The sequence below is a fragment of the Tinamus guttatus genome, unplaced genomic scaffold, assembly GCF_059628265.1.
Source record: "Tinamus guttatus ecotype Peru unplaced genomic scaffold, ASM5962826v1 Tinamus_guttatus_pri_ptg000503l, whole genome shotgun sequence".
Taxonomy (NCBI): Eukaryota; Metazoa; Chordata; class Aves; order Tinamiformes; family Tinamidae; genus Tinamus; species Tinamus guttatus.
This window is the reverse complement of record NW_028289037.1, coordinates 782,148-795,092: the sequence shown is the minus strand read 5'-3', so window position 1 is coordinate 795,092 and position 12,945 is coordinate 782,148. Positions and strand designations below refer to the sequence as shown.

The following is a 12,945-nucleotide window of genomic DNA, read 5'->3' as shown; positions in this document are numbered from 1 at the left end:
GGTTGTTTTTATTGTTATTATTAGTTTGAACTAAGGGAGAAAAGGCCAATACAGAAACCAGATGACAACATTTTATCTTGGCACCAAAGGGTGAACTATGTGCTGCAGCTAAGAACAGGCCTCCTTAGATGAAAAGTGTGTGTAAAAAAGTAGAACAAGTGCAACAGCTTTACCACTCTCCAAAGGCCCTAAGTGTAGTTTGTCTGGAGTCTAGGCCTGCTTTTTGGGAAAAATGAAAACAAACCTACAGAGTCACTGCTTTGTGTCTCCTGCTCCAATAATGACTCTGGTACCACCACTACAGGAAGAGTCTCCCCTCAGACTTTCTGGCCATTTTGAACCATACTTGTGAGCCAGATAGAGGTCTTGGAAGTACTTAGCTGTTACAAATTTCATGGACAAGAGGATGCTGAGTAGGAGAGACATGAATTAGAGCCTCCACACCTACTCTGAGCAACAACAGCCCAGTCATATTATTGGACACCAAGTAATATAGCAGAGGTAGAGGAAACCAGGCCTCATTTGTTTTGCTTCTCCTGAAATGGCTTTTTTTTACTTCCTTTTTTTTTGTTTTTGTTTTTCTTTATTATGTAACTGGACTGCAAGGTAAGCCTGCTTCTAGGAGGGCAGGATCTGGCATAGATTTGAGCTGGCTACATAACTCACACTTTGCCAGGATTTTCCATCTGTGTGAAATCTCCCAGTAGCTACCTCCATGAACTTTTTGACCATTTTTGGCTGGGCCAGATTGAACCAGAGATGGAGCCAAATCCTGGTTCTTTGATATCTGCTATCTCAGTGCAATTATTTATGCCTTTGTTTTCCCCATTGAGTAGGTAAAAAGATGGAAAGCAATAAGAAGATAGGGTTTTTCTGTATCTTACATTTTTTAAATGTGTAGTGAGGAAAATGAGGAAGTGTGAAGAAATACATGGCTAAGAGTGGGTTATTATGGAGGGAGCACTAAAAATGGTCTGGGGCAATATTGTTTTAGTGAATTAAAATGTTCAGTTTTCTACAGAAAAGCACAGCCAATCTAACATAATCTGAGAACTTTGTATATATGTCCAAAATGATTTTTGTTAAAAAAAGGGATAATATATTTTTTAATCAATTTGCTTGACTCCCTTCTGCCACAGGCAGTTTCTTTATTCTGTAAAATATCATTTTAACTTAGGCTTACAATATGCTTTGTCTACTCATTAAGAACAAGTATGCTATAAATTGGGAAAACTGTTTCGGAAGGACTGGTCAGATGGAAGCCTGCCTGTGTTAAGCTTTACAACTAAGAATTCCCTTTCACATGTCCACTTACAGGCACTTTCCCACACACGCTTGTGCACACAAACTCTCAGTCCCTTTTTCCGTTATAACTGTAGATGCTTTTAAGTACCTACTTCAGGAGAGTTTCTAGTGAGGTTATACAGATCCCAAAGTATTACTAAGTCCAAAGAAAATAATTCAGGCTGAATGAACCAGTCATTGACATGGTGGACTTTTTAAGCTATCCACACAGAGCTCTAACCACATAAGAGATCAGAAACCAGCAACATATCCACCTGTGGAGTTCATTAAGGAGCCAGATGTTGTTTCCAAACAATAAATGCTTCCTCCAGCTCAGCATCTGAATCCTTCAGTTATTTTTCATAGGAGGGGTCTTAATGCAATAGAGTTGGAGAGTAAACAGGCACTATGCTGGCATGCTACTTCAAGTTTGTCGTTTTTTACAGTAAAGTAGACATCAGATGTGCATGTGTTAAGTTCATGTCAGTGTTCGGCACATACACGAGAATATTTCTATAAGGTGATAAGGCATCGAAAGGGCCTTGTGCACGCTTCTCGTTTCAATGTTCACACTGTCACAGAATTTGCATGACAAATATTGTGTGAACTGTTCGATTCTTTCCATTCTGGAAAACTGGATCCTATTTTCATTCCCCATCTCAGTAGCACCTCAGTAGCACCTCAGTAGCTCGTGTTCAGGTAATTCAATAGGATGCTGAAGGGAGATAAGACAGATTGACTATGTTCGGTGATTATCTGAGGGAAGTCTATGAATACATTTATTTTCTAGGTGATCCAACAGTCATCTGTAATTGTTTTTTTTTTTTCCCAAATTATTTAACAATGTTATTTGGGCATGTTAATGTTCGCCTTTGAAGCAATCACACCAACTTCTTCTGATCTGTGTGAGAACTTGACATGACTTTTCAGAAAAATACCCTTATCCCTTTCATTCTTCTCTGAATTCTGGTGAATTCTCATCACTGCTCTGATGCAATTATCACTTTTTTTTCTTTTTTTTTAGTTTTTCTTTTTTTTTTAGTTTATTTATCACTTTCATGTCTCTTCCATACATGTTGTTTCCTGCAAATTTAGACACCTCAGCTAAATTATGGGCCATTTTTGATGATGAGCACATAAGGGCACCTTTGAGACTTCAGAGTTTTACAGTCTTGTCTTCTGCTGGCTTCTCCTCTAAGTCCTTACTGTCCTCAGATCCAGCAAGTCTATGATAGGGCTACTATGATGTCTGAGTGAATGCCTACACTTTCCTGCAAATGCAGTTTTATTTTTTGAGACCACCTGCTGCAAAACACTGTATAAGAGCTGAGAACTGTCTCTAAGGAACAACTGAGCTAGACTCTTCCAGAAAGGTTTCTGAGGCAGGCACCTGGCTGCCCTAAAATCAGCCCTACTGATTAGCCCTACTGATTAGCCCAGCTATGTACAGTTAAAATGCAGGGTGTGTTAGATAGAAAATATTGTATAGCTTTAGCTATTTGCAGCATATAATCTAAAAAAATAGATGTTTTTCCTTTTATAGTTAACCATACATTAGGGCACTGCACCAGTTTAATTATGCCTATACAACTAAATAGTTACAGAAAGGCACAAAAAGAAAAGCTTTGTCTCTTCGGTGTGTTTAGGATCTGAGCAAACAAATTGGTTACCATATGGTTAGTTATATCAGCACATCTGCATGTGTTAGTGTTTTTAATCCCTAGAGGGAAAGCACGCATGCTGGCAGTGACTGGGGACTACCTGACACACTGATTGGCCTTGCTAATTCTGTCATAAGTTGTTGGTGACTTTACACCCTGGAGTAGATCTTCACAGTTCATAGAAATGTAAATATATGTAGGCGTTTATAGACGGAGAGCTTTAGACTCTACCAAATTGGTCCAAACCTAGGCAAGGTGTCTCAGACATCTAATGTTACCCAAAGCCCCTTTCTAAATACTAGAAGAATAGCTGTTTTTTGATATGTGGTTGGTATTTAGCATGTGAACAGAGTTGTACCCAAGCTAGCTAAAAATGATTTTTTTTTTTTTTGTCTTCACAGGATGTTGCAAAGCCATTGAGGCATGCCTGAATTAATCCACATACCAGAAGCCACGGAAGCCTGTGGCTCTCTGAATTAGGGTAGGAGCAGGATTGGGTGGACGTATCTGCGACGCTTTGACTCCAGAACTAACTTAGTTACTTCTGCCTGGAATTGCACTGCATGGTGTGGATATAACCTTGGTTCCTCTGTGCCTCAGTTCTTACTTAACTCATAGAGAACTTGCTGGATTGTGAGGTTTTCGGATGCAGAGGCAATGAGTTAATAATTCCCTAATGTAGGTGGGAATGTAATTAGGCAGTATTTTTTTAAGCAACAAGGTTTGAAGCATGTGACTACATATCAGGTTTGGCTTAGAGGTGATGGGGAGAAGGGCAGAAGTCAGTAGGTATCTGGGAAGAGCTTTATGCCTCAAATTACTTTTACTGTGCATGTTTCAGTTCTGCAGTGTCTGAAGGCGCTGTGCTAGGACTCGCTCCTGCTGATGTGGCACTAGAATTTCCAAGTTTGTCAGGCAGAAGGTATTCCCGTTACCTCCGCCTCCTTTTGTGTGCGGCAGCCCTACAGACGTGGCAGCTTCCTGAACGGCTTCCCAATTATACGGTATGCATGCTGTATGTCCCTCGCGATGGACGTGACAGGAGAAGAGTCAACACTGCCAAAATAAAAGCCTCAGAACACAAAAAGAGGGAAGGAGTGAGGAATCTGGAAAAAAAGAGGAAAGATTTTTTTCCCTCACCACATAATAAGTTTGGTAATGGCAGAGTTTGACACACTGAGACTGAGAATTTCTAGATTCAGAATTTAGGAACTTTGCTTGTTTTGTTACAGTCCCTCAGTGGCATATAAGAAATTACTGTTATTGTTTGATCAAACCTTGAAAGAGCAAGACTGAAATTTGCAACGGAAATCTCTGAGCCTCTTTCGCCTGCCCCCTTTGAAAGGGAGGGAGCCTCAGTCTAGGAGGCAACATGACTCAGTCCCCGAGACTCTTAATTTTAAGTGTCTAGAGCGGCTGTGAGTGAGGCCAGGCTGTGGAACACCCGGAGCCCAACAGGGTTTTATGACCCCCTTCCACATCATCCACAGCTCTCAAATCCCTGGAAGAAAAATTCAGCAGAGGAGGGGGGAAGGGAATCCTTTGCTTTTTGACCTGCAAGTCTACTTGCACTCACTTGAAACGTTTGTGTCTTTAACACACAAGCAGATGTTTTGCCAACATTCATTCCAAGTACATTTCTACTTCCTGGGGGTTTCCAAGAGCATTCCTACTTCCTATCAGTTTGTTGGGAGCACAAGAGAAGTTAACACTTTCTTTTTCACGGCAGAAAAGCACATTTTGCTCCCCTTTTCTGTGCCTATATTTCATATACTGTAAGTTAAAAGGTATTTGTTCTAACTCAGAGTCTTTCTTTTCTTGGTTGTAAAAATCAAGGCTAGAGTAGCAGCAATATTTCTGAAAGTCACAAAGGAGAGAAATCAAGCCAGAGATATTTCTCAGTTCTATGCCTTGAATAGCATATAGTTTATTACACAGCTAGCTGAGTAAGTAGCTGGCAATTTGCAGCTAAGCATAAAGCTGCTTGCATTTCTTTTAGGAAAGAAAACTCCAAAATACTCACACACGCAGAACGAGCAACAGTCCTAGTGGCGCTAGGAAGGGAAGTTTTAATGAGCAGCAAAAGTCTAAACTTCCCTGCTGCTCCCCACTCTCCTAAAAAAGTTTCCCTACTCCTTGCCACAACATAAACACTGTATATGGTGGCTTTCTTTTACACTAACTTAATCGGAGCTGATTCACAGAGCTGTGCAATAAAAGAATGAAAAAAATCATCTGGAGAACACATGCAGGACAGGGGCAGGGTTTCGGACAGTCTGTGCAAATTGTGATAAAAAGAATCTTATGGAGAAACTGTGCTAAGTGAAGCTGGCTTGTTTCACTTTGTGACGTGTCAAGAGATGCAAATGCAAGACCTTATCCAGGCTGAGCACAAAGTCTGGACAAAATCTAGGAATAGCCTTTGTTAAACTGCCCCCTGGATCCCGACGAATAGATGTACCAGAGCTCAAATTAAAATGGAATCTTTAATGGTTATGCATAAAAGTGCTTTAATTCAATGAGATTCTAGAAAATACGGGATCACCAATGAGAAAATGCTTTTGCAGAATAAGAGTTCAAAATTTTTGAGGATGTTTCTACTTGTTCAAGTTTTAGTAAACACCATTTTATACTTCTTAAAAAGTTTTTCGTGATACTTTTTAACTGTTTCTGCTGATTTTAGTGATTAGACTCCTCCTTGAGCTTTAGCAAGATAAAATGGAGGGAGACCATAAATAAAAATTTATAAAATTAAAGAAAAATCTTTAAGTCAGAATATTCCTGAAAAATTTACAAATATCCAAAGTTACAGTAAAACTACTTAAACATCAAGAAAACATTCCAGTCTGAAATACCTTAAAATATATTTTTTAAAACTCTTCATTAAATTTTTTGAAAAACTCTTTCTAGAAATATTTGCTGGTAGGGATCTATGTAAGTCACTTAATGTAGCTTTCTGCTTGAAATGGGACTATTGCAAACACTACACCAGTGGCTTGCTTTAGGTAAATCTTGAAAACCTCCCAGAAAACACCAGTTCCGTGACATGAATAACATATTCACACGTGCTATAGTACTCTTCTCAACTGGAAATGGGTGCTGCAATGTCCTATGTCACAGACGCCTTCAGATGAAGTTTTTTCCTCCACCGTCCCTACTCATACACTGTGAGGTAAGATGAGAAGATAATTCATCTTCTGGGGCTGTATCTTTTTTTGACCCTCTGTTGAGATTTCTGATCAGACCCTTCTCAAAAAGTCAGGTACAGCAGATGGACCAATGAATAGGGAGCTAAAATGCAAAGAATGTTGCAACAACATGAGCAAAACAGCAGATGAAGTTAAGGAGTTTCCCTCATTGGTAACTAACAAGGGAAATTCTTTTGGGGCATTCCCTGTCTTCTGCTATGTCATCAGAAGCTCTAGTCCACATTACCAGGATTAGGTCATTGCACTTATTTCTCATGGTTTTAGGAAGGTGGAAGTGCTTACTCATAAGAAATTACTTAAGCAACAATTCATAGAATGAACGGAGAAGAACAGCAGTTAGAGACAAGTTCACAAATTAGTTTAGGAAAAAAGTCTTGCAGTAGAACAGCCTTAGAAAATATAATCTATCTGATGGCCTGTCAAATATTTTTCATTATAGTTGAATATCTTTATATTAGTTGTCCACGAGGAAAACAAATATCTTTAATTATATTATTCATTATAGATGTTTAAATTGAGGCATTTCATTTTTGCCTAAAAACCTATATGTACTTTCTGTCCTATCCAATATTCTCAGGTCTTAAACAAACACCAAGCCATTTGAGAATGACACTGCAACAGAAAGACTTTGGTGAATAAGTTTCAGAGTGATCTTGACAAAACTGAGAAAGGGAGCAAAATAATGCAGTGAAGCTCCAAAACCCAAGCATGGGCAAAGTAAATTTAGTGCATATATATACAATGAATAGTTATTAGCTGGTTAAAACCACTCCAGAGAAGGCTCTGGGGAACACAGAAGGGTCTAGTGTGAGTCAGAGCCAGAGATATGGCCTCTTCACAGTATTGTCTGTTTTGTTTGGGGTTATGTTAATAAAGACATTGTTTGTAATTAATTACATTGTTTCTTCAACACTGATGAAATGTTACCTATGTGCTATTGAGATGCTTAAGAGATAACCTGGAGAGAAAGACAAATGGTGGGAGAACAAATGAGCACTTATCCAACAAGGTAGATAAGAAGTTTAAGAAAGAAGTCAGTTTTGAGGGAAAGAAGATCGACTGGGGAAATAATAAATATATTTCCAATATGTGAATGGTTGTGTCCTCTTGAGACAAGACAAGAAGTAATCATTTGATTTTTTAAAAAAGCAAAAATACTTAGATTAGATATTAGAGAAAAGCTTTCTAATAACAGTACTTACCCAATGATACTATTAAGAGAAGACATAATTGCTTTCCTTAGAAATTTTAAAAGTGTGTCAGATATTTGTTAGAATTTGTCAAGAAATAATGAACCTTGCTTAGGTTAAATCAGGGAATTGAAGAGGTCAATTAAGTTGGCTTCTTCATGTTCCCCCAAGCTCTACATTTCTAATAGATTCATTTTCTTGGGATTTAAATAGTCTTCATGTTAGAAGATTAAATCATATATCTATCCCAACAACCTATCTTGGAAAAACCTTGGCAGTTCAGCTGGTAGCAGTTCCTGACAACGGAATTGTTGGTGCAGAATTGTTGATTATTTTCCTTAGACTTGTACTTTGTCACTGTCCTGAATGGATAAAATGGATGGTGTGGACACTAAAAAGAAATAGGTTATCAAGTGCTGCCATACCAAGTGGACCAAACTATCCCATTACAGACCCTGGAAAGAAAATCTTCTAATTTTAACTGCAGTTCAGGCTGTAGAATTTCTCAACTTGGTCTAATTCCACTCAACCCTCTGAAAGTCTTTTACAAGCTTTCAAAATACTTTCTTCCCATTCCCAACTAATCAAGACCAACAGCCTCTTTTCAGGACTTTCTTCTCTGCTCGCATAGATGCGCTGTCTACACTTTTACATAGAATCATTTAATGCAAGATCATAAAATGAAAATGAAGGCTGATAATCAAAGAGTGCCTGATGGCACTAGGTCCTAGGTTAGAGACTGCTGACATACCTTGTCTAGAGCACTGCCAGCAGAAGTGACCACTCTTTGAGATGCAGCAGTGGCTGTTGGCTTTGATTTTTACATTGTTTTCCAAATCAATATTTGTCATTTCTGATAGTTAGGTCCAAATGAGTGAAATAAAATAGCAGTCTATACAGTATGCAGTTTTTTAAGCGCTCCCTTTACTTATTTAGTTTGCAATGTATTTAAAATAACCATTTTTTAGCTTTATTTTTTTACTACAAATTGCAAGCCTCTGAAAAAGAAATGTGCTAGCCTTAGACTAATAATGTGCAAAATATTTAAGAGAGTAAAATTTAAGAGCCATAATTTTGCTCCAAGGAAAGATCCCTGCTCACAAAATCATGGAGGACCGCAGTGCTATACTTGCCATTAGTTATCTGTGATGTTGCCTCCAGCACATGTATTTATCTGATGTGTTTTAGGTTAGCTATTTTTAGTTCATCTTCCACTTGACCTAGGAAAGGAAAGGCAACTGACTGCCTTAGGAACCTTCAGAAAGTCCTGCCTGTGCTTGCATCTGGATTGCCAGGTCAATTTTCTGTGTCTTCCTTGACAAACTTAGGTGCCTAAACAAACTGTCTAGTTTGTTTATTATCCTATATGGCTATGAGAAAAATAATTAAAATTTGTTTATTTTAATGGCTAGAAATATTAACATTGTAGTACAAAAAAAAAAGTGACAAAAAGTCACTTCCGTGGTTATAATCTCAAATACCTTCTTTTCTGGATTAGAGGGAAGTAAATATTTTTGGTATATAATTTAATTTATGCTATAGAAAACTACAGACTCATCGAACCTTGTGGGTAGAACCATCTCATCTAGCTTCAGGTACCAAAAAATAGCTGTTTGCATCTGAGCATCCTTTACTGTCCAAGGCTGGTTTTAGACCCCACTTTTTCTTTCAGCTGCCATTAGTACAAAAATACATACTAGTAAGGACAAATGACATTTATCCTGCGTGTTGGCATTAGCCCTCATTAGGGCATGGCATAGCTCAATCATCACAGGTTCCGTCTGAACCTCTGAAAAAGGTCCAGTGAATCCTAGCTCCTCAGATCTTAATGATGTCTTTGGTGTAAGCTGCTGTTTTAGAGATGATTACTCTGTGGGTTCGATATATGATTTAATTGGTGTCTATGGCTCCCTGACATGACTGTATGTGTGCAATTCCTGCTGGAATCAAAGGCAAGCGAAAGGAAATTAAACCAAAGCAAAAACTAATAGCTCGATATGTTCTATAACATATGGTTAGACAAACAGAATCACAGCAAAATACATACTATTACTTCAACAGTCACCTAAGTCTAAATCCACTTTGTAAAAATTTATAGCTACCACCATAACAGACGATAGGCCCCCTTGCGAAGGGAGTAAAGTGTCTTTTTGGATTGGGTCCTTGGGCATCTAAAAGGCATCATGCACAACTCCATTGAACAGTAATTGAAGATAAAATAATCAATCTTCACAGAGGGCCTCTATTTTGATCTAAGCACTTTGCTCTTTCGCTGGAAGGATGATTACAGAGCTTATCCGGTAAGGGTAGGCACCTTGCCAAGATGGACACTTGGCACTACACAGGCAAGTCTAAATGAGGTTATCTGGCATGCAGGTGGGAGAATGTGTGTCCCATTCAGGCACATACAGAGGTGCCTTAACGCTGTACCAGATAGAACCTTCCTGTTCTAGATAAAATTATAAACACTGACTCTGACTTGAGCTGCACCAGCTGTTATTCAGACAGTGCTAGATAATAGGAATATGCTTCGGAATAGCCTAAGAAGCCATGACCTGTGCTCTAGCAGCAGAAGTTGAATGGATTGCATCTTCTCATGGAGATCCACATCCACAGAGGAGCTCTGTACTCTGAAGCTGGCTCACACGAACCCCTCAATGATAGCTGCAGGAGGAATTGTAAGCTGATGGAAGGTGTTACAGGTTCACCCCTATCTTTGGCTTTCTTTATGCTGCAGTACAGAGTACCTCTGCCTAGGGTACTTGGATCAATGAGTTCTCTTCCCCAAACTGAATAGATAAAATCTGGATGTGGTGGCGTGCAGTGTTGGCATGTTCAAGGCAATGCAAGCGCTTTTATGCAGTCAGGCTGGTGTGCTGTTGCTTGGTCACCCAGATGCCTTGACTAAATGACTGTACTTCCTGGCCAGCTCCGATGTGGGCAGGAATTATTTAGTTACAGGGCTAGGGTAGTCTAAATGCTGATCGGTCGTTTTTAAGCACTGGACTCTCAGATAAATAAAGCTTCTCCCCAAAGGCCCAGGTGGCCTTGTACCCTCTCTCATCCATCCAAATCAGTTGTGCTCCAGAGCTCATGGCACAACAGAAAAAAAAAAAGCATTGATGGAAGACTGTGAAACAGACGCTTTATGCATGTGCTGGGTTGCATGGTCATGTGTCATCCTTGTGCTCTTCTCTGTAGTACTAGACTGTCACCCATAAGCAAAGATTCATCACCAGGAAAATTTTTAGTAGCTATATGATGGATTAAATGTGGAACTGGGCACATTGTGGGCTTGGGTGAAGCAGTGAACAGTGCAAAGAGTCAAAAGCTGCATATGTTTAAGACAAAGGCAGTTTGCATCTCTGCTGATGCTCTCAAAATCTCCACAGGGATTCTTGGTTAGATGCTAGACAGCAAATTTCTTGACAATCTTTTTGTCACAATCTTTGTCAGCAGCTGATAGCCAGACTTTTGAGACAGTTCAGATCTTACAGAGGGGCAATTTCTTCATTCGCTCTTCTCTGCTGGTCACAGATGGGACAGGTGGAAGAAACAAGAACTGTAGATGTGGGCATTTGGACCTGGATATCAACGTTAGGGGGTATCCAGAAAGAATGTCTGGATAGAGAAATGATAAGATTTCTCCAAAAGGCAGAATAAATGTAGCCTGAATGGGCCTGATTTTTGTCTTCCAAAAGGCAAGGTTTAAAGTGTGCATTTGAGAACAAGATTTAGGAAAGATGGCAGGGATGCTGGGGTGCCTAAGGAAGAGGTGGATCTCAGTCATACTCCAGATTTCAAAGACATCACTTCTTACCACTAGCAACGTTTTTGTTGTTGTTATTGTTTTTTTTTTTCAAAAAGGAACAGAATACCAAACCTGTGTTATAGTCAGACAGTATATGGTACATGGGCGTTAGATGTCCACAGTTTTCACGGGTATGTAAAACACCATTCCAGAGGAAACTGCTGTTTTGCTGTCCAGCTTAGAAAACACACTTCTGTGTGGTCATTCCCTATGTGCTTTAGAAGAGGTTTTGACACTACCTTGTAAAGCATTTTTTTATCTGCAGGTCTTACAGATTTGTACAGTGTGGTCCTGCATCGTTGTCTCCATTTTACGCTGGGGAAAACTGAGGCATTAAGAGACAGCCTGATTTGCCTAAGGTGAGACAGCTGGTCAGTGGCACAGACAGCAGCATGAAAATTGTTTTTCAGTGTGGAGTTTCAGATTTTTTAAGTTTTTTTTTTTTTTGAGATTTGTGCTCTTTTTTCATATGTATCAATAGATTATAGGGTATCTACTTTCACCTTTTTCCCTGTAAGGGGCTCAAGTGAATGCATTTCCTTCACTTTCTACCAGAATATTTCCTGGATAGCAAAGAGAGGCAGAAGCAGACATTTTATTTCTCCAGCTCATCACACACTTATATAACCAAAGGGAAATCTGTTTTCTGTTAGAAGAAAGAGGAGGGCAGAATAATTTTTTTTTCCCCTCCTCTTTTTTATGTTTCCAGACCCAAAAGTCGTCTGGAAACTCTGCCAAAACAATAGGAAAAAAAAAAAAAAAAAAAAGAATGCATCTGGAAGTCATTAAGGAGGCTTGGAGTGGGCAGTGATTAAAGCAGCATGGAATTTCCACTTTGTTTTTATTTTTTTTAATAGTTTCTAAGCCAATCAAACACCACTTGAAATCCAGTCAAGCTATTTTTTTTAAGTCTTATGAATATGCAAGCATATTCTGCCCCCTCTTCTTTCCCAAAGGCACTTCCAATCATCCGTTCTGAAATAAGTCCTTACACAGTTCCTTGTTCTGTTCGGGAGAGTTCAGATAGCTTCACTTTTGCTCTTCTCCCCCAGCCCCGTAGTAATCACTGGAATACTCTAGCTTCTTTCTTACCTTGAGAAACAGCAGCTAGAATATTACAGAGCCATTATAAGATACAGTGCTGTAATTAAAAGCTGTCATTAAAGCTGTAAAAATCACAGAAGTCAGATTACAAGTCCACATTTATCCTTTGCAGCCTCTTCACTGACAGATCCGTTTTTCCATGGATAGCCCTTTTCCTCCTGCAGCATGATGGGTCAGGTTGTTGCAATGTCCTCCCAGTAACTCCTGCGAGTTTATGTGCTGAATGAAGTGGATATAGCCAACCAAATGATGCTGTTCCTAACCACCTCCAACCTTACACGACCTCCTTCTGCTTAGCATATTTGGAAAGTTGATCTTTTATTATTCTACGAAAGTTCAGATTTGTGTCCGTCCATCTTCAACCATATTTAACAGGAAGTCTAGTCTGTTCTACAGTCAGAATCGACTGCAGTCAGGAATCTGAGAATAAGCTTTTCTTGACCCAGATTAAAAATGAATGCTATCACACTAAATGCATGTTTTTCTCCATCACAAACTGTATGATATTTACTGAATTAATAGACACTATGGTTGGTACTTGCAAAGATCATAAAGATGTGTTCTCTCACTTTATATTTTCATACACACATATATGGTGGTTTTTTTCCACAATCCTCTATTGGGGATGCTATACTTTCAAGGCTGCTATGACCCATTTGCTTTTCTTGTAAAGAGAGAGGTGATAT

General features: G+C 39.1%; 1 long non-coding RNA gene across 1 annotated transcript in view; it reads left to right on the top strand.

The window, feature by feature from the left end:
- Positions 1-560: 560 nt before the first annotated feature.
- Positions 561-12,945, top strand: part of LOC148592837 (uncharacterized) — a 319,289-nt gene continuing 306,904 nt past the window's right edge. The window contains exon 1 of the long non-coding RNA XR_015913880.1: positions 561-575. This is a non-coding gene — a long non-coding RNA (uncharacterized LOC148592837). The remainder of the gene's footprint in view (positions 576-12,945) is intronic.